This window comes from Balaenoptera ricei, chromosome 3 (assembly GCF_028023285.1).
Source record: "Balaenoptera ricei isolate mBalRic1 chromosome 3, mBalRic1.hap2, whole genome shotgun sequence".
NCBI lineage: Eukaryota > Metazoa > Chordata > Mammalia > Artiodactyla > Balaenopteridae > Balaenoptera > Balaenoptera ricei.
The window spans coordinates 107847620-107869397 of NC_082641.1; positions in this window are offsets into that span (position 1 = coordinate 107847620).

Sequence of the window (21778 nt, forward strand, 5' to 3'; positions counted from 1 at the left end):
AAAAGAGACCAGGTTCAGAATAGAACCTATGTATATATAAAGTATGCTTTCATTTGTGGAGAAAACAAAAAATGAGACAAAACAAATATAGACATACACATGCAAATACAAAATTTTATAAGTATAAATTTTATATATACCAGTAAGTATATATTACTTAGAAGTATAACATGCTATACATATATCTATATATCTATACCTGTCTATGTATCTATATCTATCTATATAAAAAACATGTTATATTTCAGTCAGAACACTTGTTTAAAAAAAGAGTAGACAAAGGTCATTCCTGAGACTTTTTGCACTTTTGGGTAAGTAGCCTCAGGCAGCTTTTGGTATGTGTACACACTGAGTCATACCTGTAAGATTAAGCTGACATCCATCTATTTACCTTGAACCTGTTTAACATCTTTTGTTTCCTTGGTGCTTCCATCAGGGGAAGAGCAGACCTGTCTCACCCCCCTGCCCTTGCAATTCCTTTCTCTAGTTCAGCCAAAGGTGACTGCCATGCTCAGTGCTCATGTATTTTATAGGTATCTCAGGGATCTCTCTGTTGAAAGACACAGTTCTGGTGTTGTGGTTTTGGTTTGTTTTTCTCTATGCATGAGCTGTTCTTTTTGATTATTCTTTGGGAATATGTCAGAGTTCCTCCCCTTAAGATGGATATTTCTATTCTTTGTCCTGCCTATGCTCCCAAACATGCTGCTGTTAGAGATTAGAGGGAAAAACAATGTTGTCACTGTGGCTGGAATGTGTTCTTTCTTTCTGGTGATTGTTAGGACAAGCACTATTAGTTTTGCTGTTGCCTGAGTTGAATGATTTATGAGTGAACTATTTAATTTTTGGAGCACTTGACATTTTTGACCTCTAATCCATCAACCCTTTGGAATTACTTTGCCTGGTAGATTGAAATACTGCTTCATTCCTCTGTGGATATTTTCAATTTTCCTTGTCATAGGGATTACTGCCCTGGGTTTACCCAAGGGAGTGATCTGAGAGGTAAGCAGATGGCTTTCAGAGGCAGCAGTGTCAGGACACTGCAGAGAAGATCTGTGAAGAACAGTGTCCCTGTTTAAGTGCTTTACTGGCGTTAAGTTCTTACAGAGTAACTTCTTTTTCTTATACATTTCACTTTTGTTATGATAATAAAACTAGCCAAAAATATTAGCATTATCTTCCTTACAAAATAATCAAGTTGTATTAAAAATAAATTTCCCTGTTGTCATAAATGTCCATTAATACAGGTAGCTTTGTGAGACACTAATAGAAATTCTTGCTTTTATTTCAGCTATTTAGCTAAAAGCATTTCAAAATTTCTCAGTGGAAAAAAATTTGTTTTTTATTCTAACTCTCTAGAATAGATTACTCCTTCCTTCACAGCATTGATGGTGAAGGCAAGATGGTTAAACCTTGGCAACTTCTGTAACTTTCTAAGAGCAAAAGTGGTAAAAGAATCAGATATTGTCAATACTTAAGGATAATAAAAAATCTTGGTTATCCAGCATGTAATGAATGAGACAATGCCTTTCGTGTCTATGTTTGTTCTATTTAACTCTAAAGTTAGGGGCTAATTAGACTGTCTGTGATTTGGCACCTGGACACGTTTATTGTTTTTCTCATAATATTGTCAGGATTGTATCTCTGGCCTTGACGCTTAACTCGGAAAGAGGATATGACACACTGCAAGAGGTCATCATTACGAGTAGATGCTGGAGTGAAAACAGCTGTCCTCTTTATACTGACAGAGCAAGAGGTCTGGCTTTGTGATTGGGCCTGTTCTGAGATTTGCTCCCTGGTGTCCAGAAATAGGTGCTGAATTAATCATCTTGTCCTAAGGAAAAACTCTTGGGATAACATTCAAAGAACAAAATTGAAAGCTTATTATTGTTCAAGAGTTTTCTAAAATGAGGAGATGGAACTGATACCCTGCCACCAGGAAAAGATGATTATTTTCCTGTTATGTAATTTATAATTGTCCCTAATATAAGACATACTCAGGAATTAACATAGTGTTCTCTTCACCTCTTTGTATCCTTCTTAATGGCAAAAATCCCTTCCATATTAGGATACTTAAGAAAACTCACATCTCTAAAGTTTGAGGCAGTAGCGCCCTAGAAGTTATTCCTGTCCCCAGTCCTACTCTTTGAAGGATACACATGAATTGCCCTAAGAATCTTGAGGACATACGTTTATTCATTCACCAAATATCTGTTGTGTCCCTACTTTGTGCTAGGCACTAAATGAGACAAAGTCTCTGTTTTCAGGAAGCTCATACTATAGAATTAATTATAGTCTTTTATATGCTCAGTAACTGAGACCCTTTACCTACTTGAGGTTTCTGAAATAAATGATAGTATATCATTTAAAAATAAGTTCTCAAAGGGACTTCCCTGGTGGCGCAGTGGTTAAGAATCAGCCCGCCAATGCAGGGGACACGGGTTTGAGCCCTGGTCCGGGAAGATCCCACATGCCGTGGAGCAACTAAACCCGTGCACCACAACTACTGAGCCTGCACTCTAGAGTCTGCGAGCCACAACTACTGAGCCCACGTGCCACAGCTACTGAAGCCCACGCACCCTGAGACCGTGCTCCGCAACAAGAGAAGCCACCGCAATAAGTCCGCGCACCGCAATGAAGAGTAGCCCCCGCCCCCGCTCACCACGACCAAACTAGAGAAAGCCCGCGTGCAGCAACGAAGACCCAAAGCAACAAAAAATAAATAAATAAATAAATTTATTAAAAAAAAAAAAATTCTCAAAAACACACTCTTACACATTCATATATTACTTTATGATCTCTTGATACTTATTTTTGGGAAAAAAAAATCTCCCTAAGTCCAAACAACTTTCATTTATTCTTAAGAAGTGGAGAATTTGTTGTTTCATGACCTCTATAAAAATGATTATTTAGCTGGAAAACTTATTAAAATATAGATTAGATTCAGTGTATCTGGGGTGAGGCCCAAGAGGATTCTCCATTCTCCAGGCTTCCAGGTAATGCTAATGCTCCTGGTGCATAGACCACTCTGAGTAGCAAGGCTCTACACTACAGCATTATGGACTAAATGTATGTATTTCATCCTACTCCTCAATTATACAATTCTTTATACTTTATTTTATTCTTCATAATAAAAATTGGCAAACATGACTCTCCAAGTCGAGTAGTGGTTATTTATAATGTTCCCATCACAAAGCAGAGACTATAAAAATATTTATGGTAAAGATTATGATCATTCAATCTATCATTCAATATGTACATTTATGGTATAGCAAATAGGGGATTATATAACACAGTGGTTAAGAGTTTGGGATTTAGGATCAGAAAATCCCTACTAACTATGTAACATCAAGCAAGTTACTTAATCTCCTAAACCTGTTTCTTCACCTGTAAAGTGGGGATGACTAATACTACTTGCCACATAGGGATAGTATAAGATTAAATGAGAAAATGCATATAAAAACCTCACATAATTTCTGGCACATATTGTGTGGTCAATAAATGCTAGTTGTCCCATTATTATATGCAAGGGCTGTAGAGGGTAAAAAGTAAGGAAGGTTATTACCCTGTCCTCAGAGAAGACACACTTTGGCATGGAGGTATAATGTATATGTTAATAACTAATTGGACTTGGAAAGATTGGTAAAGAAGAGCAAAAAGTGCAACTGGAGTCTGAAGAAGCAGTGATGAATTCCACTTGGGGAACATGCCAGCTGACCCTTATTGAGGACTCAACTCTGCATCACTCAGTCAGCATTCAAGTGCTCTTTATTAATTTGCTTGATCCTCACAATAACCCTGTGGTAGGTTAAAGCTTTAATCTGCATTTAGTAGAGAAGGGAATTGCAGTGGAGGAAGGCTGACTTGCCCACAACTAGGAGGTATTTGATCTAGGTGCCAAACTGAGTGTGACATTTGGGTCTACCGATTAACCACTGTACTATTCTCATCTAAGAAGAAACAAAGCTGAGGGTAATCTCTGAGCTCACTTTTAGCAATCAGGCAATCTCAATTCCCAGGGTGGGAAAAGATGATTGAGGACAGGGATTACAGGAACTGAGAATGGCATGGACAAAGGCAGACTGGAAAATGGAAGCAAGTAGGGAAAAATGGGAGTATTTGGAATTACTGGGGCATATATTAACAGGAGAACTGAATGAATGGGCCAAATAACTTGTATTCTCTGAGATTTTACTGACACGACATTAATCTCCAGGGAATAGAGATTGTCTTGGGACTTGGATTCCCGTGCATGGTGTGCTTTTGAAAAGACAACCTCAACGGAAAAGACCACCTCAACGGAAAAGACCACAATAGCCTAGCTGCTGACATCTATTTAGGAGAAACGTTTTCCCTATGGATATGAAAAACCAGCATCTTTCTTTGTTAGATTTGGGTGAAATGTGTGCTGTTTTCCTTTCCAGGTCTTAAGAATGGTTTATTCATCCATATATACTTTCATACCATCTATGGCTGTTTTAAGAGGAATAAATATTATTTGCCAAACTTTAGCAGCTATTTTCTTTCTTTTACCATAGGGATTACTTTGTTCCCTCATCCAGTAGCTAAAAATGTGCTTGAATAGGCTCTGTCCAACTGATCTAGTTTATTATCTTGTAACTTCAGCTATGATTCATATATACAGTCTCTGGCCTATTGCTTCCCTGCTTTCCCACTCCTAAAACTAACTCTCTCTCCCTCATTTTCCTCTGTAATTCCCTCCCTCTCACACAATGGCCACACAGACATGATTCAAGAGATTTAGATGTGTTTCTACCGCCACCATTCAATATCTAAACAATATTGGATGAATATATTCTCTGGGGTCTATTGCAATGCAGGGATGCTGACTTTAAACCAAACCAAGATATTTGAGGGTAACATTTGAGAAGTACTTTCCATTTCTCAGGAGAACATTTTTTTCTGGTCTCGGGTGTTATTTCTAATACTCATGATCTTTTTTATTCCTTTATAGATGTTATGTCCGAGGAAAAACAGCAGATAAATACCCTAAGTTAACACTAGTTTTATAGAGGAAATTCAAGCCTCTAAGCATTTATCATTGAAACATTTTGTCTTAGAAGACTTGAATCTGGAGAAGGTTTATGTCCCACCTGTGCTGTTTTTGCAATTGTATCTAGTGATATATATAGCAATCTTAGTTAGAAGTAAATATGAGGTCTATCTTGGAACTCAAAAGCGGAAGAGTGAATTAAGTTTTATCTACCCCTCCTTTTCCCATCTTCCATTTTAGCTATTTTCTACTTTGGAAAAAAATCACAAATGTTGAGAGATCAGCTAAAATACCAGCTGCTTTTTCATATGTCATTGTGGTAGGCTGAATAATGGCCCCCAAATATGTCTATGTCATAATCCTCATTCAAAGTTCTTGATACTAAGCTGCTTTCTAATAAGATATAACCCATAAATAGCATGACTGTGGATCTTGGTTTTCCTAAGTCAGGCCTGTTAACACCTGTTGTCCCACCATAATTATTAGTAGTTACCTCTTTCAGTCTCTCAAATTTGGATGAAAAATTATCTAGTCCCCTTACCCATAAGCAATCCGGACAACTTGAATAAAACTGGAATTTGGTTCTAGAATTCAATACTTCAAAAAAATGTAATTACTTTGTGTAGAAAATATATCTTCACTTGTGTAGAACTTTAATAAGAGAATAACTTGTCAGAGATCATCTCTTTTCCCTTGGCTAGGTTCATGAATTATTTTTCCAAATGAACTTCTTTTTTAATTTCTTAAGACTCCATACACACCACACCAACTGTCCCCTCAACCCAAGATTGGCACTCATATTTGTATTACATTGTATTTTTATCTTAATTTGGAAAGAATTGGCTTCCTTATGGTCTTCTCATTTTGGAATCTTCATTTGCTTACATAGGCTTTGTTTTACGTCCTATAGTAAAGCTTTATACATTTTTTAAATGGATCTAGTTTATTTCATGTTGACTTTATTCCTAGGAAGTTTACAATTTTTGCTGTACTGTGAATGGAATTCCTCCCCCCGCCACCCTGTACATTTTCTAAGGGGTTATTGCTAGTACAAAGAAAAGCGATTGATTTTTTTGTCATTGAGTACATAGTTTGTCACTGACCATCTTTTGGAACTCAAATAATTTCCCAGTGGGAGTCTTCAGATTTTCAAGCTTTATAGTCAAATGATCGGCAAATAATGATAATTTTGTTTCTTTTCTTCTAATTGTTGTTGTTGCTTTTTCTTTCTTCACTGTAGTGATTAGGACCTCCAAATAATCTTTAATGACGGTGATGAATTTTGGATATTTCTATCATTTGCTTAATCCTTTAAATATGTCAAGAGACTCTTCAACCCAGGAAAATTCCTTTTTTTTCTTTGACTTATTTCTCCTCTAGTCTTTCCTTTCTCTCTTTATGGAACTCTTATTCATACACTACATCTCCTAGCCTTCCATCTTCCTCTATTTTCTTTATATTTCTTTACTTCCTTCTTATGTTTTAGGTTTGATTCCCTGGAAGTAGAGCTTGAGACAGGGACTCTTGTACAGGCACTTCCTGAGGTAGTGTTCTCAAGGGAAATCTGTTGAAAGAGTGAGCAAAGCTGAATAAGACAGGGGAAGAAGCTGGGCAAAGATAGGGGTTCAGCTGAAGCCTGGCCTTGGCCTAAGACCGTGGGGAGCTCTGACGTATAAATGGTACCACTGGGTTAACCTCTCTGAAAACCAGGCCCAGCTTATGTACTTCCTTGTCAGGTGGTTCCTCACTGGGAACCCTAACTGAGGCTGAGGGTGTGATCGCTCAAGTCATAGGGGAAGAGTGCAGCTGTGAAATGTTAGCAGCCAACAGTTAATAGCAGTTGGAGAACGGGTGCATCAGCCCAACACATCTGCATGAGTCACCAAAAGCATCTACTAAATATTCTACATTTATATGCAATATATATTTATAAAATATGTAAATATTCTACATTAAGAAATCCTCAACAACAAAAAATAAGCATAATAACAGCAACCACCACAACAAAATTTTCAGCTTCCAAGCAATGTTACAAACAAATAGTATTTGAAAAAAGTTTCTATATTTTTTTGAAAAACATAAGCCTTCAAGCTCTTCTGTGCAGAATTTCCTTTGGTTTCTTCGAGTGTGTAAAGAACACGAGAAGAGACCTTAAGAAAGAGATTCATTTCTTTCACATTTATGTTCTCTAGTTGTGCTCCACTTTCATCATAAGAGTATTTTTCTATTCTTAAAGATTTTTTCTTAATAAATTTGTTGTAGTTCTGAACCACAAAAGTAGGAGCTTTATTTTGTCATCCTGAGCTTCAGTCATAGCGGAAGGCTGCTGATCGTAAAATGGTCTGAACCTCGTAAGCCTCTGAGCAATGTCCACAAGGCTAGTCACTTTTAATCATAGAATTTCTAGGGACCAAACTGCTTAATGAGGTCCATTTAGTCTCCTTATATTAGGGGGACAGTTGTTTTAGAACTCCCCTGTGCCTATTATAAAACTACTGCTTATTAGAAAACTATTGCTCAATAAAGCTTCTTTGCTAATAGTAAAAATATGAAATGAATGTGAAAACAACAAAAATATTGTATCCTAGGTATGAACATATACATATACATGTAAAATGTAATGTTTTGCTTAGGATGGTAAAACCAGCTAAAGGGTTATTTCATCCAAATACTCAAAGTTAAGCCTACCATCTCCCAATTTTCACTGGGGTCCAGCAGTAACCTTCCAAAAAGAGAAAGGGTCTCATCTTTTCAGTGTTCAAGGAGATGGAGACATTTTAGTACTGAGCAACCTGGGTGAGAAAGGCTCTGTGTAGTAGAAGATGAAATGAGTTTCAAAGCTTTCCTCTCCTTCAGAAGAAGCTGCTTTCCTCCACTGATGCGGTTAATAGGTGATTGTGTTGTTCAGTGGAGTGGTTAAAATAACTTTTTAAAAGTCCATCAATATATCTAGATTACAAAATGCCATTGGAATTAGATAAATATCTTCCTGTATCACATTTCTTTTGGGGGAAGATATATTTCTATGATCCATACATACTTGTCTTTAGAAAGAATTTGGTTACACTGGTGAGATCTTCAGATAACATTTGACTAGGTCATTTTCTTTATGTGAGAGTTATTTATATCTTGTGGAATGTTAAACATATGTTATTGAACATGATATATGAATGTATACATATAATTATGTGACTAATATACATAAATGTGAATTAAAGGATTAGATTACCTTTAACAGTGAAGTTTTGAAGTTTCAAAGCCTTGTAGATAAAATAAGTGAGCTCAACTTTAAATGTAAGGACATTGGAAACCTGAATAAGCCACAAACTTGTTTTACATACTGAGGTAACTCTATTCTAGTATTAGATGTTTGAAGAGAAGAAAGGAAAATAGTCTCATAAAAATTGGAAAATTTATAGGTCTCACAATATTGATTTGTTAAGATTTAATAAGAGCAATATTTGTTTCCTATTGCTGCTATAACAAACTACCACAAAGTTTGTGACTTAAAATAACACAAATTTATTATCTTAAACTTTTTTAGGTCAGAAGTCTGTGAGTCTCACTGGGCTAAAATCAAAGTGTAGGCAGAGCTGTGCTCCTTTTGGAGGCTCTAGGAAAGGTTCCGTTTTCTTGTCTTTCCAACTTCTAGAGGCGCCTACATTGCTTGGCTTATGGTCTCCTCCTCCTCTTCAAAGACAGCAATATTACATTTCTCTTACCCTTATTCCATCTTCCTCTTCCTCTCTCTGACCATAGCCAAGAAAGGGTCTCAGATTTTAAGAACTCATGTAATTAAACTGAGCCCACAGAGATAATTCAGGATAATCTCCCTATTTCAAATTCTTGATTTTAATCACATCTGCAAAATCCTTTTTGCCATGTAAGGTAACATATTCAGAGATCCCAAGAATTAGAATGTTGACATCCTGGGTGGGGGAAGCATTGTTCTGCCTACCATACAGCAGATCATTTCTAGGTGGAGTTAAGAGAGATGAGCCTTTACCACAAAAGTGTCTATTTCTCCTAATACAGTCAACCTTCATAGCATATTTCTAACAATCACATCACTGTAGTATCTCACATAAAGTTTATAATCAACTGAAATTGCAAGATAGTTTTCTATCATTATTCAGGGCTAACTCCTGCGTAGACAATATTTATTTCAATAAGTTTTTTTTAAAGAAACTATTTTTCAATCAATGGAATGAAAATGAAAATTATGATTGATTATTCAGTGTAGCTGATATTCAATGAGGCTTCAAGGTTAGTACTCACAATCAAAGGAGGAATAACTTCTCAGTCTTGAAACAAACACTTACGTCGGGTTCTTAGAAGTGAATTTTAGTGGAACACAATTTACTTTTATTTAAGGAAGTTTGCCAGGCTCTTAAAAACCAAGGCATTCTCATGGCTTACAATAAAGGTAAATAAAATCATGCTGCTTTCAGTGTTTACCAAATCCAGCTGGTTAGAGACATTTGCAAATCCAATGTCTATTTTTTCAGTTCTGCAAACGGTTCTTTGATTTCCTCATTTGCACCTCCACCCTCTGTTTTTTCTTTAGTCTGGAGCCATCAGTTCTTGCAGACTTCGAGCCATGCTTTGCTGTCAGGCTGAAGCTGTGGGGAGACAGCTCACCACTCCCGCAGCACCACACATCTTTTGCTGGGCTTCCCTCCAGGCAGAAGGAAGCGGATGTAGGTCCAAGACCCAGGCAGGCAAACTGATGTTCTTCGAAGCAGGGTTTGGTAGATTTCAGCAATGACAACAACCTCTGTTAATGGAAACGGTAAAATTTAGGCTTCACTGACCTTTTAAAGTTTAATGAAGAACAGTGACCTAGAGAAAAATCTGCAGTGAAGCCAGACTGGAGAATAGGACTAGACATTAATATGCACCACTATATGAGTAAAACCTGCAGTTAACAATGGCAGACAGGAAAACTGACTCACTCCATGACATTTTTAGGCAGCTTTCTTAAATAACAAGTAAACCAGAAGAGACAGGAAAATATACAGCAAATGTGTATATATCAGTTATGGATCGTACTCCCGTAGAGAAAAGAAGGATAAATCTGCTGAAAATCCTCTCTTTTGTTCAAAGATTTTTGTGCATTTTTTTAGCTACAGTGTTTCTTGCATGCAGCCAGATTGGGTTGAGTGAAGACCACAATCAGGTAACCCAAATCCCCTCTAGGCATTTAAATTTCATCTGCCCAGACTATTTTTCTTTAATAAACTCTCCATCCCCATTTAGGCAGGGCTATAATCACATGACCCCATCTTGTAGTGTGACCAACAGTCCCACTTTTACACTGGGCTTTCAGTTTTAAAACTGAGACTGTCTTGGACATACCATTTTGATTTGAATGGGTTCCCGAGATGCAGGACTTTTCATGCTAAAACCAGGAAATTCCTGAGCCAGTTGGGACAAGTTGTTTACCCTATCAAGTCTCTTGCCTTTGAGTACACTTTAGGACTACTGTTGAAGCTTTGGGAAAGAGCTGCCCTTTGCTTACTACAAGGGTCAGTAAAAGTCTTGCCACCTGGGAAAGACCATGTCTGCAGAATGAGGCAACATGGTGAAAGACTCCACTGAGAGGGCATATTCAAGGGAGAAGGTGAATTTAATACTGGTTGCATCCCTAATTCTGGATATAGGCCCTGGATTTTCAATTTCTGTTAGACAGTACATTCCTTTTTTTTTTGTTTTTTTCACTTAAATGGTTTGATTGGGCATGATTATAGGCCACGTACATTTTATATTTTCTCACATAGTGCCAAATTACATTTCAAAGAGGCTACTAGATCAATTATTTTTTTACCATCAGGTAGATGACTATTTTAATCGATATTTGATGTTGTCAGGCTTTATCTTTTGCCATTGGTGTTAAATGGCGATTGGTTGTTGATATAGTTTGAATTTCCTTGAATAATAGTGATGTTAAACATTATTTCAACTTCTTTTTTTTTTTTTTCAGAGATCCTAAATTGAGACTAGTGTTCTAAATCCTTTGACCAATTTGGTGTTGGTTGTTTGCCTTTTCCTAAGTGATTAGTTGGGTTTGATTTTATATATTTATAGTTTGTTACCTGTCTTTTAACATTGATTATGATATCTTTAGACATATATAAGTGTTGTATATTGATATAGTGAAATTTACTGATCTCTTTTTATAGATTTTGTGTGTGTGTGTTGTTTGAAAAACCTACCCTATTCCTAGTCAGAGATATTTTTTATATTTTTTCCTAAAATTTTTGTTGTTTCTCATATGTAGGTCTTAATTACATCGGAATTTTGTTTGTGAGCTTGATATCTAAATTTATCCATATGGAAAGTCAACATCATTTATTCCATCCCCAAATGGTATAAAATAACATCTCTTTATTTAACTGAATACACAGTGTATGCTTAGGTCTATTTTTGAGACCTTTAGTCTGTTCCACAGGAAGAAGTTTAAGTTCATTGTATAAAATCTTTTTGATATTTTGGTCAGAACTGCAACTGTTTGTGGATTTATTTAGAGAAAATTGGCACCTTTAGGATAGTGCTTCAGGTCTTCTTTTATGTCTTTATATAGTTTTATAATTTTCTGCATTAAGACCTTTTCTAACTTTTGTTATATTATTTCTAGGTGAATCCCCAAATGTCCTAACACTTCAGCTCTATTTTCTTATTTCTGGTAGATTGGAAGAATATTTCTTTATGTATTAGTTTTAGGTTCTGTGTCTAACATCGACTCCAAGTTTTTTTCATGCAGCCTATTGAAGTTTTTTGTGATCATATCATTTGTAAGTAAAGTCAGTGATCTTTATTTTGTGTGTGTATATGCGTATAGATACATAACATTTTATTTATCGGCAAAGATCATCAAAATAGTATTGAATAATAGTGATTATAGTGAGCATTCTAACCTTATTCTATTCACTACTGTGTTTGATGTTAATGAAGATTTTTGATCCATGAAGATAAAATATATTTCCATTTACTTAGATCTTTTATTTCTTCCAAAAATGTTTCATAGGTTTCAGTGTAAAAGTCTTACTCTTCTTTTAATAAATTTATTATTAAATATTTTATTTTTATGGTAATGTGATTGGCATGCATCCTTAGTCAAATTTCTTGGACTTAATCCATAAATAGTACTCCCATCCCATTTACCTGTCTACATACTGCATAAGAAATTCACAAATAACATAAATCAAACGTGTGTCTCTCTGAAGACAGTAAGAAGATAGGACTCCAAATTTTAGTCTTTTATCTTTTCATATTTAGTCTTCCTTTCTGGATTCTCTTCCAGTTAATCTTCCGGCTTAAATTTTGGTGGTTTTCAGAGTTTTCTCCTTGGTCCTAGTCTAATCCAGATCTGTAAACCTTCTCTTGGTGATTGGCCCAATGTCTGGGACTTCTCTCATGACAGGAATTCTCAAATGTAACTCTGGCTCTGAATGCTCTTGTAATCCTGACCCATATTCCCCATATCCTATCTGAAATTTTCATTTCACTATACATCAGACCCTCAACCACACACATTCAAAGCTGAACTCCTTATCCTCTACTCAAAATGCTTGTTTTGTTGTCTTGGTTAATACCGTCACTCACTTTGCAGATTGTTTTTAATGGGCTAAACTTAGTGGTTTGCAAAAATCCTATTTGCAAAAATTTTAATTCTCATCTTCATGGTCCAGGAGAATTAAATACTCTAGTGACAAAGAACAAGAAAAAGAAAGAAGAGTTTAAAAATCAAGGCCTATTTATTGGGAATTTTGGAAATATAATTATTTTGGGATCCATACGCCCAAATGACAGTAGGATTCTGGTACCCAAAGAACAAAAAGCATCAGCCATCTCTTTTTCCATAACCTCTTCAGACTTCTCCTTCTTATTCCTGGAAAATATCTTGGCTGTAGGATTAACTAGTACTTCAGCAACCCCAGGCTGTGATCAGGGCTTAGATTTTTAAAATGTTCTCTCACCAAGTTCTTGTCATCACACATGAACTGGCTGCTCGTTTATTGCTTCCCTTAAAGTATTTTATTAGTCTTTGGGAAGGAGTCAGGTTTTTATCTCTCATTAACGAATTTCCTCCCAAGAATCAGCTAGTGAAGCGAACTACTATCAATCGCTATGTCTTCTTTAGAGAGGAAATATTAATAAATTAGAACATAATCCTGTCTGGGTCATGTTGACTAGGAAAATATTATTGTTTATTCATCTGCATTTGGGGACAGATATTTCTATTACCTAAACTTTAAATATTATTATGGTCCTTGCTTTCATTTTCTGAAGGAGAAAAAATTAAAACTCCCTAACTCTCCTTCTCTTCTTTTTGGATCTAATCCCAAACTTAGATAATTGCTAAATGAACTTTAAAAAATGACCACTAGATTAACCTTCATTCCTCAAAGTGGAATCTTTGTTGTCATTCTCAGCTTCCACTTTTCCTTCCTCTCTATATCCAGTTGTTTTTTAAAACCTGTTGAATCAAAAACAAAAATACTCTTGCATCTGGTTGGTGTGATACACTCCATAACTTGGCATATTAGGTCTTTCAGAAGATCCGTCTCCTAATTCTTCTCCCTATGTTCTACATTGGTACCTCACTGTTCTCCAGACAGGACTTTCTCATTGACTACTGATTGTATCTACTGATTACTCATCCTGAAAAGCCATCTTCACCATCTCTGCCTTACCTTCAAAAACTCACTCTACAGGACTGAGCTTAAATGGGGCAGGTAAAGAGGAAAAATATACCATTGGTCACTATATGATAATTTTTCATAAAACTTCCAAAGGAGTAGGAATCATGTCTGTATCATCTTTGATTCTCTTTCATCTTTCATATTTAAAAGAATAAATGGCCAGCAGTAAACAAGTATAATTTGAAATTCAAAACACTATACCATTTACATTAGGACCCCCCAAATTAAATAGCTAGGTATAAATCTAACACAATATGTACATGATCTATATGAGGAAAATTATAAAACTCTGATGAACAAAATCAAAGAAATTAAAAAAATAAATGGAGAGAGAGTCCATTTTTATGGATAAGGCTCAGTATTGTTAAGATGTCAGTTCTTCCCAGCTTGATATATGGATTCAATATAATCCCAATCAAAATCCCAGCAAGTTATATTGTGGTTATCAACAAAGTGGCTCTAAAGTTTATATGCAGAGGCAAAAGACCCATAAAAACCAACATAATGTTGATGAAGAAGAACAAACTTGAAGGACTGACACTACCCAACTCCAAAAACATACTGTAAAGCTACAGTGATCAAGACAGTGAGGTATTGGTGAAAGAGTAGTCCATTGGGAACAGACTGAAGAGCCCAGAAATAGACCCATGTAAATATAGTCAATGGATCTTGGACAAAGTAATGGCAATACAATGGAGCACAGATAGTCTTTTCAACAAATAATGCTGCAACAACTAGACAGCCACATGCAAAGAAAAGAACCCAGATACAGACCTTATACCTTTCGCAAAACTTAAAATGGATCATGGACCTAAATGTAAAAGAAACTATAAAATTCCTTGGAGATAACACAGGAGAAAACATAGATGACCTTGGGTATGGCGAAAACTTTTTAGATAAAATACCAAAGGCATGATCCATGAAAGGAAATAATTGGTAAAATGGACTTGACTGAAACTAAGACCTTCTGTTCTGCCAAAGATAATGTCAAGAGAATGATAAGACAAGTCACAGACTGGAAGAAAATATTTGCAAAAGACACTTATAAAGGGCTGTTATCTAAAGTATACAAAGAATCCTCAAAACTCAACAATGAGAGGATGAGTAACCTGATTTACAAATGAGGCAAAGACCTTAACAGATACCTCTGTTAAGATACACAGATAGCAAATATACATAGGAAAAGAAGTTTGACATATATCATTAAGGAATTATAAATTTAAAAAGCAAGAAGATATCCCTACATACCTATTAGAATGCCCCAAATCCAGAACACTGACAATATCAAATATTGGTGAGAATGTGGAGCAACAGGGACTCTCATTGCTAGCGGGAATGCAAAATGGTGCAGTCCCTTTGGAAGGTAGTTTGGAAGTTTGTAACAAAAATAAAAATACTCTTATCATATGATGTAATGATCACACTCCTTGGTATTTGTCAAAAGAGGTTGAAAGATTATTTCTACCCTAAAACCTGCACACAGATGTTTATAGCAGCTTTATTCATAATTGCTGAAGCTTGGAAGCATCCAAGGTGTCTTTCAGTAGGTGAATGTATAAACAAACTATGGTACATCCTGACAGTGGAACATTATTTAGCGCTAAAAAGAAATGAGCTATCAAGCTGTGAGAAAACATAGAGAAAACTTACATGCATATTACTAAATGAGAGAAGCCAACCTGAAAAGACTACAGACTGTACAATTTCAGTTTCGTGACATTCTCAAAAAGGCAAAACTATAGAGACAGTGAAAAACATCAGTGTTTGCCAGGGGTTTGGGGGAGGGAGGGATGAATAGGCAAAGCACAGAGGATTTGCAGGGCAGTGAAGCTATGGATACATACCATTATAAATTGTCAAAACACATAGAATGTACAATACTTAGAGTGACGCCTAATGTAAACTACAGTTTAGGGGTAATGATGGTGTGTCAAAGTAGGTTCATTGGTTGTAAAAAATTGTACCACTGTCCATGTGAGGAGACAGGGATTATATGAGAATTTTCCATACTTCCCACTCAGTTTTGCTGTGAATCTAAATCTGCCCTAAAAAATAAAGTTTATTAATTTAAAAAATTAAGCTTTAGCCCAGGGATTAGGAAAGGAAACCATAACTTAAAGTATCACTGAATTTGTGATAAATTTCTAAATTTTAATTTTAAACTTTTTATTACTTCTAATCTTTCTTGGCTTGGACTCAAACGCAGGCGGAAATCAGGAACTGCGTACTGGGTGTGGACAGAAAAAGCTCCAGGAGAACTCCTCCGTTTCTGATCTGAGTAGGCTTCTATGGGTGAGAGAGAGTGAGTTAAATCTTCTGTTTCTGCTTTATTTCATTCTCTCCTATGGCAGTGATCATAGAAGTGGTCATACAGACAACTAAACTCAGAGGAACGGAAAACCTTCTCTCTGACCAGAGGAATATGTTCTCAAGAGCATGTGAGAAAAATCTCCATTGCTTTTTTATTTCTCTATATCTTCATGTTGGTAGGTCCCAGAGGCAGATGCAGTCAGGGAAATCTGTGACAGAGAGGAAAATTAAAGCCTTGGCTCTCTAGTCAAAGATGAGGAAAGGAGTCCCTGGGATATGGAAAGTGTCAAGGAAAAAGCAGAAAGGAAGGATTTTAAGAAAGTGATTCCATAAAGTTGTGTGTGTATTTCTGAGCTACAGATGTATGGATCTGACCTAACCAGCATACCACAGGCTTTGACAATTGAACTACTTGGGTAGATCACTGTGCATGTCCTAGAATGGCAACTGTGTGGCACACATGCAGGACAGATCTGAGTAGCACTGCAAAAGCTTTGATAAATGGACTGAAGGTGGAGCCACAGCCCAGGAGGACAAATAGGAACTTATGGTCCTAACCAAATCAGGCCAGTTGCCTGTTAAAATAACAGGAACAACAGCAAATGAACATTCTGCACAAAATTTAAATTAGACCAATAGTCTCCTAATTTTCAAAATGCCCAGTATATAATCAAAATTACTAAACATATGAAGGACCAGAAAAATAGCAACAATTCACAAGGGAGAAGAAAATCAACAGACTCCAAACCTTTGATGTTGTAATTATCATATAAAGACTTTAAAACAACTATTATAACTGAGCTCTATGAAGTATGGGTGGCCATTCGAGAAATGAACTGATGCATAGAAAATCACAGCAGAGAAATAGAAGCTACAATAAAAACCCAATGGATATTTCATTATTAAAAATACGATAACTAAAATAAAAACATTCACTGGATGAGCTCAACAGTAGAATGGAGATGACAGAAGAGTCAGTACACTTGAACACAGGTCAATAGGAATAACATACTCTTATGTTACGCCTTAACAAAATTTAAAACAAAAAAGAGTACAGGACACATTTCTTTGCAAACAACAATGTAAAAAATAAGAACTCAGTAGCGAAGTAGAAACCCAATGCCAATGTGCCCTATATATAAAATTTCTTTTTATAAATCATCTTTGTTTGAAAAAGAAATCAGTGCTGAAATTGAAGAATATCAAGAAAATAATGAACCATAGATAGGCTACAGATAAAACTTACATATATGGCTGAATATATTTATGGTAAAATTTATTTCTTTGATTCCTTATATCTCTAAAAGTGAAGGAAGTAATTTAAATGCAATTAGCACTCACCTCACAATTGCATAAGGAATCACAAATTGCAGTGTAAAATTAGCAGTAAGTAAATATTTAAAGACAGAAATTAATGAAACATAACTGAAAATGCAGTTGGTAAAGGGAGAATACTTACTTGGAAAACTATAAATTAGATAACACGTTATGTATCCTAATGTTAGAAAAAGAGTTATAATTTCATAACATTTGAAATGAAGACGAAAAGTAAAACACAGGTATACAATCAAAAGAAGCATTAGAGAATAATATGTTAAACAAAATGCAAATAAATATAAATTTTCAAATTTGATTTGAGAAAGATGTTAAATCTATACTGGTTAGTACAGATGGAATAAAATTTAAAGATTATCCAAAATTCCACTTCAAAATCAAATCTATGTGGGAATTTGTGATTTTGCTATTATGTTACCTTAATATCTTAATATTATGTTATCTTAATTTCTTAATTTTGCTATTATGTTATCTTAATATGTAGAATTAGGAGATAAATCTTTAAAGAACAGAAAAATCATAAAAACATTAGCTCTTCTCTGCTCCATAGCCCCAACCAAATAGATAAGTAAATACACAAAGAGTACCAGGTTAAGCACATCCAACAACTTCAAAGATGCTGTATTTCAGGAACAAAAATTCCAGTGTTAGACAAGGTATTTGAGTTTATAAATGTAAAGCTCCTTTGTTTTTTATATTCATTCCAACATAAATAGCAAAATTTAACCAAAAGATCACCAAAAGAAAACTATAAACAGATTGCATTTATGAATTTTAATAAGAAACAATCTTAAATAACATGTAATAATAAGCATAATTTTGAAATCAATTTAAAATAATATGACATGACCAAATGGGGCTTATTTGTAGAAATACCAGATGTTAAAATATAAGGAAATTAATTAATATACTTCATGTTTTTTAAAGTGAAGGGTAAAAAAATTATGCAGTCACTTCATTGACAGCTGAAGATGAATTTTATTAAATCATTTACCAATTTAACATAAAACTTATTAAAATAGAAATAGATACTTATTTCCTTGATTTTTATAACTATTTATCAAAGCCAAAAGTACACAGAGTAAGTATTGAAAAACAAGAATGATTCTTATTATAATTAGGAATAAGACAAAAATACCCACTAATACTATCGTTATTTAAATTTACTCTGGAGATATATATTGTGGTTAGGAAAAAGGCAAAAGGGCATAAAATTGAAAAGGAACAGACATTTTCATTATTAACAGGTGATTGCATAGTTGGTAAATTTAAGAGAATAACCTGAGCACTGTTAGGAATACAGAAACAGTAAGAAAGTTCATTAAGATGTCTTATTCAAAATTAGTATTCAAAACTTAACATTTCTTTCATACAAGAAGTTTTAAAGTAAAACACATGAGAAGATATTAATTACAAGTTAACATAAACATATAAAATGCAAATAGCCTGACATGAAGTGTGTCGAATCTATATAAAGAAAATTATAAAATTCTAGTAAGAGCTATAAATATAGTCTCCAGTTACTGAAAAGACATCCCTTGTTTCCGAATAGAAAGACCTGATATTTTACAGCTGTCAATTACACCAAACCTAATCTGTAAATTTAATGTGATACTAATACATATACCTGCAGAAATTTTTGAAAGTAGTCAAGCTGATTCTAAAGTAAACACATAAGAATAGGCAGCAAAATTATGTAAATTTATGTGATGAGTGAGTACTTTTATCATGTATAAGAGAGATTATAAAGCTACACTGGTTCAAAACATTTAGCCCTGGCTCATTAAGAAACAAGCAAATCAATGGAACTCAATGGAGAATAAAGAAGATAAAGTAAATACATACAGAAACTTAGTATAAGATTGTAGAATTTTTAAGCATTAGTGAAAAAATAATTATGTAATAAATGCTGTTGTGACAACTGACTATTTAGAAAAGAATAAAACTGGATTCCTACTTCTTGAAACAAAATACATTACAGATTAACTAAAATATTATAATATTTTGAGATATTAACTCTAGCAAATATTTATTTCATTCTGGCTCCCCAACTTTTCCCATCATGGAAGGGACAGCTATTATTCCACACTAAAATAAACACATTCTAAATTTGAATTTATATATCTTCCTCATCATGCTTCGACAGAACCATTATCCATGAACATATAAAACTGTTTCTGAGCAATTAACTCAATTTACATGTATCGTGCAGCAATGCGCTGACGTTCATAGAATTTACTGATTTTTCTATGTACTCTAACACCAAAGTACAGCTACCACAATAATCATTTGGACATTTGAAATGACAAATTGAAGACGGTTTTGTAAACTTGGTATCAGACCTCATCTTGACAGATCGAGACCTCTCAAGGGGATATATTAAATATATACTCTAAGCCGTTGACCAGCACATGACCACAATACATAAAGAACTGCAACTGAAAGTGAGAAAATGCAGTGGCACCACTCACAATTGTGTCTACTGACCCACTTGCAAAATTTGTCCTGTGACTTGGGCTCTACTCGTTTAGAGGTCTTATTGCCTAAAGAAAAGAATGCTTCCACCAGGGGAGCCCAAGCTATGTCCCCTGGATTAGAAGCTGATATTGCCATTTGCCCATTTCAGGCTCTATGACACCAGAGGAATAGATAAAAGGGGATATCTATTGTTGACTGAGGTGAGTAACCCTGACAATTCAAGAGCAATTGTGTTCTGGTTGCAAGGGAAAGTGTAGATGAAACAAAGGGCTAATCTGAGGTCTCTAGGTCCAGTGGTAAATGTTAATGGAGACCATGGCGACCACAGGCAGAACCGACAAGTGCTCAGATCTCTCAGGCTGCACGGTACCAGACATAGAACACCAGTCAACCGAGGGAGCCACTGAAGTAAAAGATCATACAATAAGTGGTAGAGGAGGGAAATCAAACACACAAACAGGTCTCTATAACAGTTGAAGATACTTGCATTTTCTTCCTTGCTATATAATTATATATATATGTATTTTTTTCTTTTAGATTATGATGGCGGTGGTGAACTTATATCACTTGCTCTCTATATTAAAGAATACTCATACGGAAATGTGATGCCACCATAGGAGGAATGTGTGTCTCCCAAGAGATCCTGGATTTAGATCTGGAGGCAATAGCTGATGATATTTGAATTTATGCCTTTTAGAGAGTGGTTACTTGCATTTGTTGTTGTCGTTGTACGAGGACTACTTGAGCTTGACAGGATTGAGTTTGTTTTGCTTAGAAGCACAAATAAGCATACTTACTTTGGACAGCCAAAGGTGAGGGAATGTAGTGTACATCTATCATTTTGTGGGGTACCAATCATATAAATCTCCATCCTGCATTTGGCAATCCCTCACTTTATATGTCATAGATGACTGTACCCTGTAAAAGCTGAAAATGCCAAACACTTTCCTTGGCAGTTTCCTTTCCATTGATGGCCTGTGACTTCGATCACCAAAAAAATAGGTTTTTATTCAATTACTTGTGACATAAAGAGGCAAGTCAACCAATAGATTTTCATTATGGTCAACTACATGGTAGTAGTTGTGGTAGTGATTTCTATTTTTCAACAATAGTGATGACACAGAAGGTGTAGTGGTGATGTTCAGTGGCCAGTGATATGGCAGGTAAGCTGTGGAATCAGGACTTGGTGGAGGCAGTGGTGATATTTATGGTGCTCTAGTACCTTGGCTTGATTTTAGACACTGTTTTTGTTTGTTTTTGGTTTTTTAATAAATTTCTTCCTTCCTTCCTTGCTTCCTTGCTGCCTTTCTTGACTGTGTTGGGTTTTCGTTGCTGTGCGCAGGCTTTCTCTAGTTGGGGCACCTGGGAGCTACTCTTCATTGCGGTGCGCAGGCTTCTCCTTGTGGTCGTTTCTCTTGTTGTGGAGCACGGGCTCTAGGTGCACGGGCTTCAGTAGCTGTGGCGTGCAGACTCAGTAGTTGTGGCGCATGAGCTTAGTTGCTCTGCAGCATGTGGGATCTTCCCGGACCAAGGCTCAAACCCGTGTTCCCTGCATTGGCAAGCAGATTCTTAACCACTGCGCCACCAGGGAAGCCCCAATTTTAGACACTGCTGAATTTCCCTTCTAGGTCCTCTAGCTTTCCTGAAGATTGGGAGTTACCTAATATCCTTTTAATGAATTATCTTTCTGCTTAATGTAGCTAGAGTTAATTTCTATTGCTTTACATCTAAATATTCATCTCTGTTTTCCTTTTTTCTACTTGTGTTTCCTCCTTTCCTACTGCCCCATTTAAGTATTTAGTCAGTCTTCCTGCTCATTGCATAAGGGATGGAACTGGGTCAAGCAGAAATTCTGGCTTTGTTTGTGAAAAACTTAAGCTTTGGAATGGGATTGATAAAATGTCTGGGACAGAATCAGGGGTTAGTGGAGGTCATCACA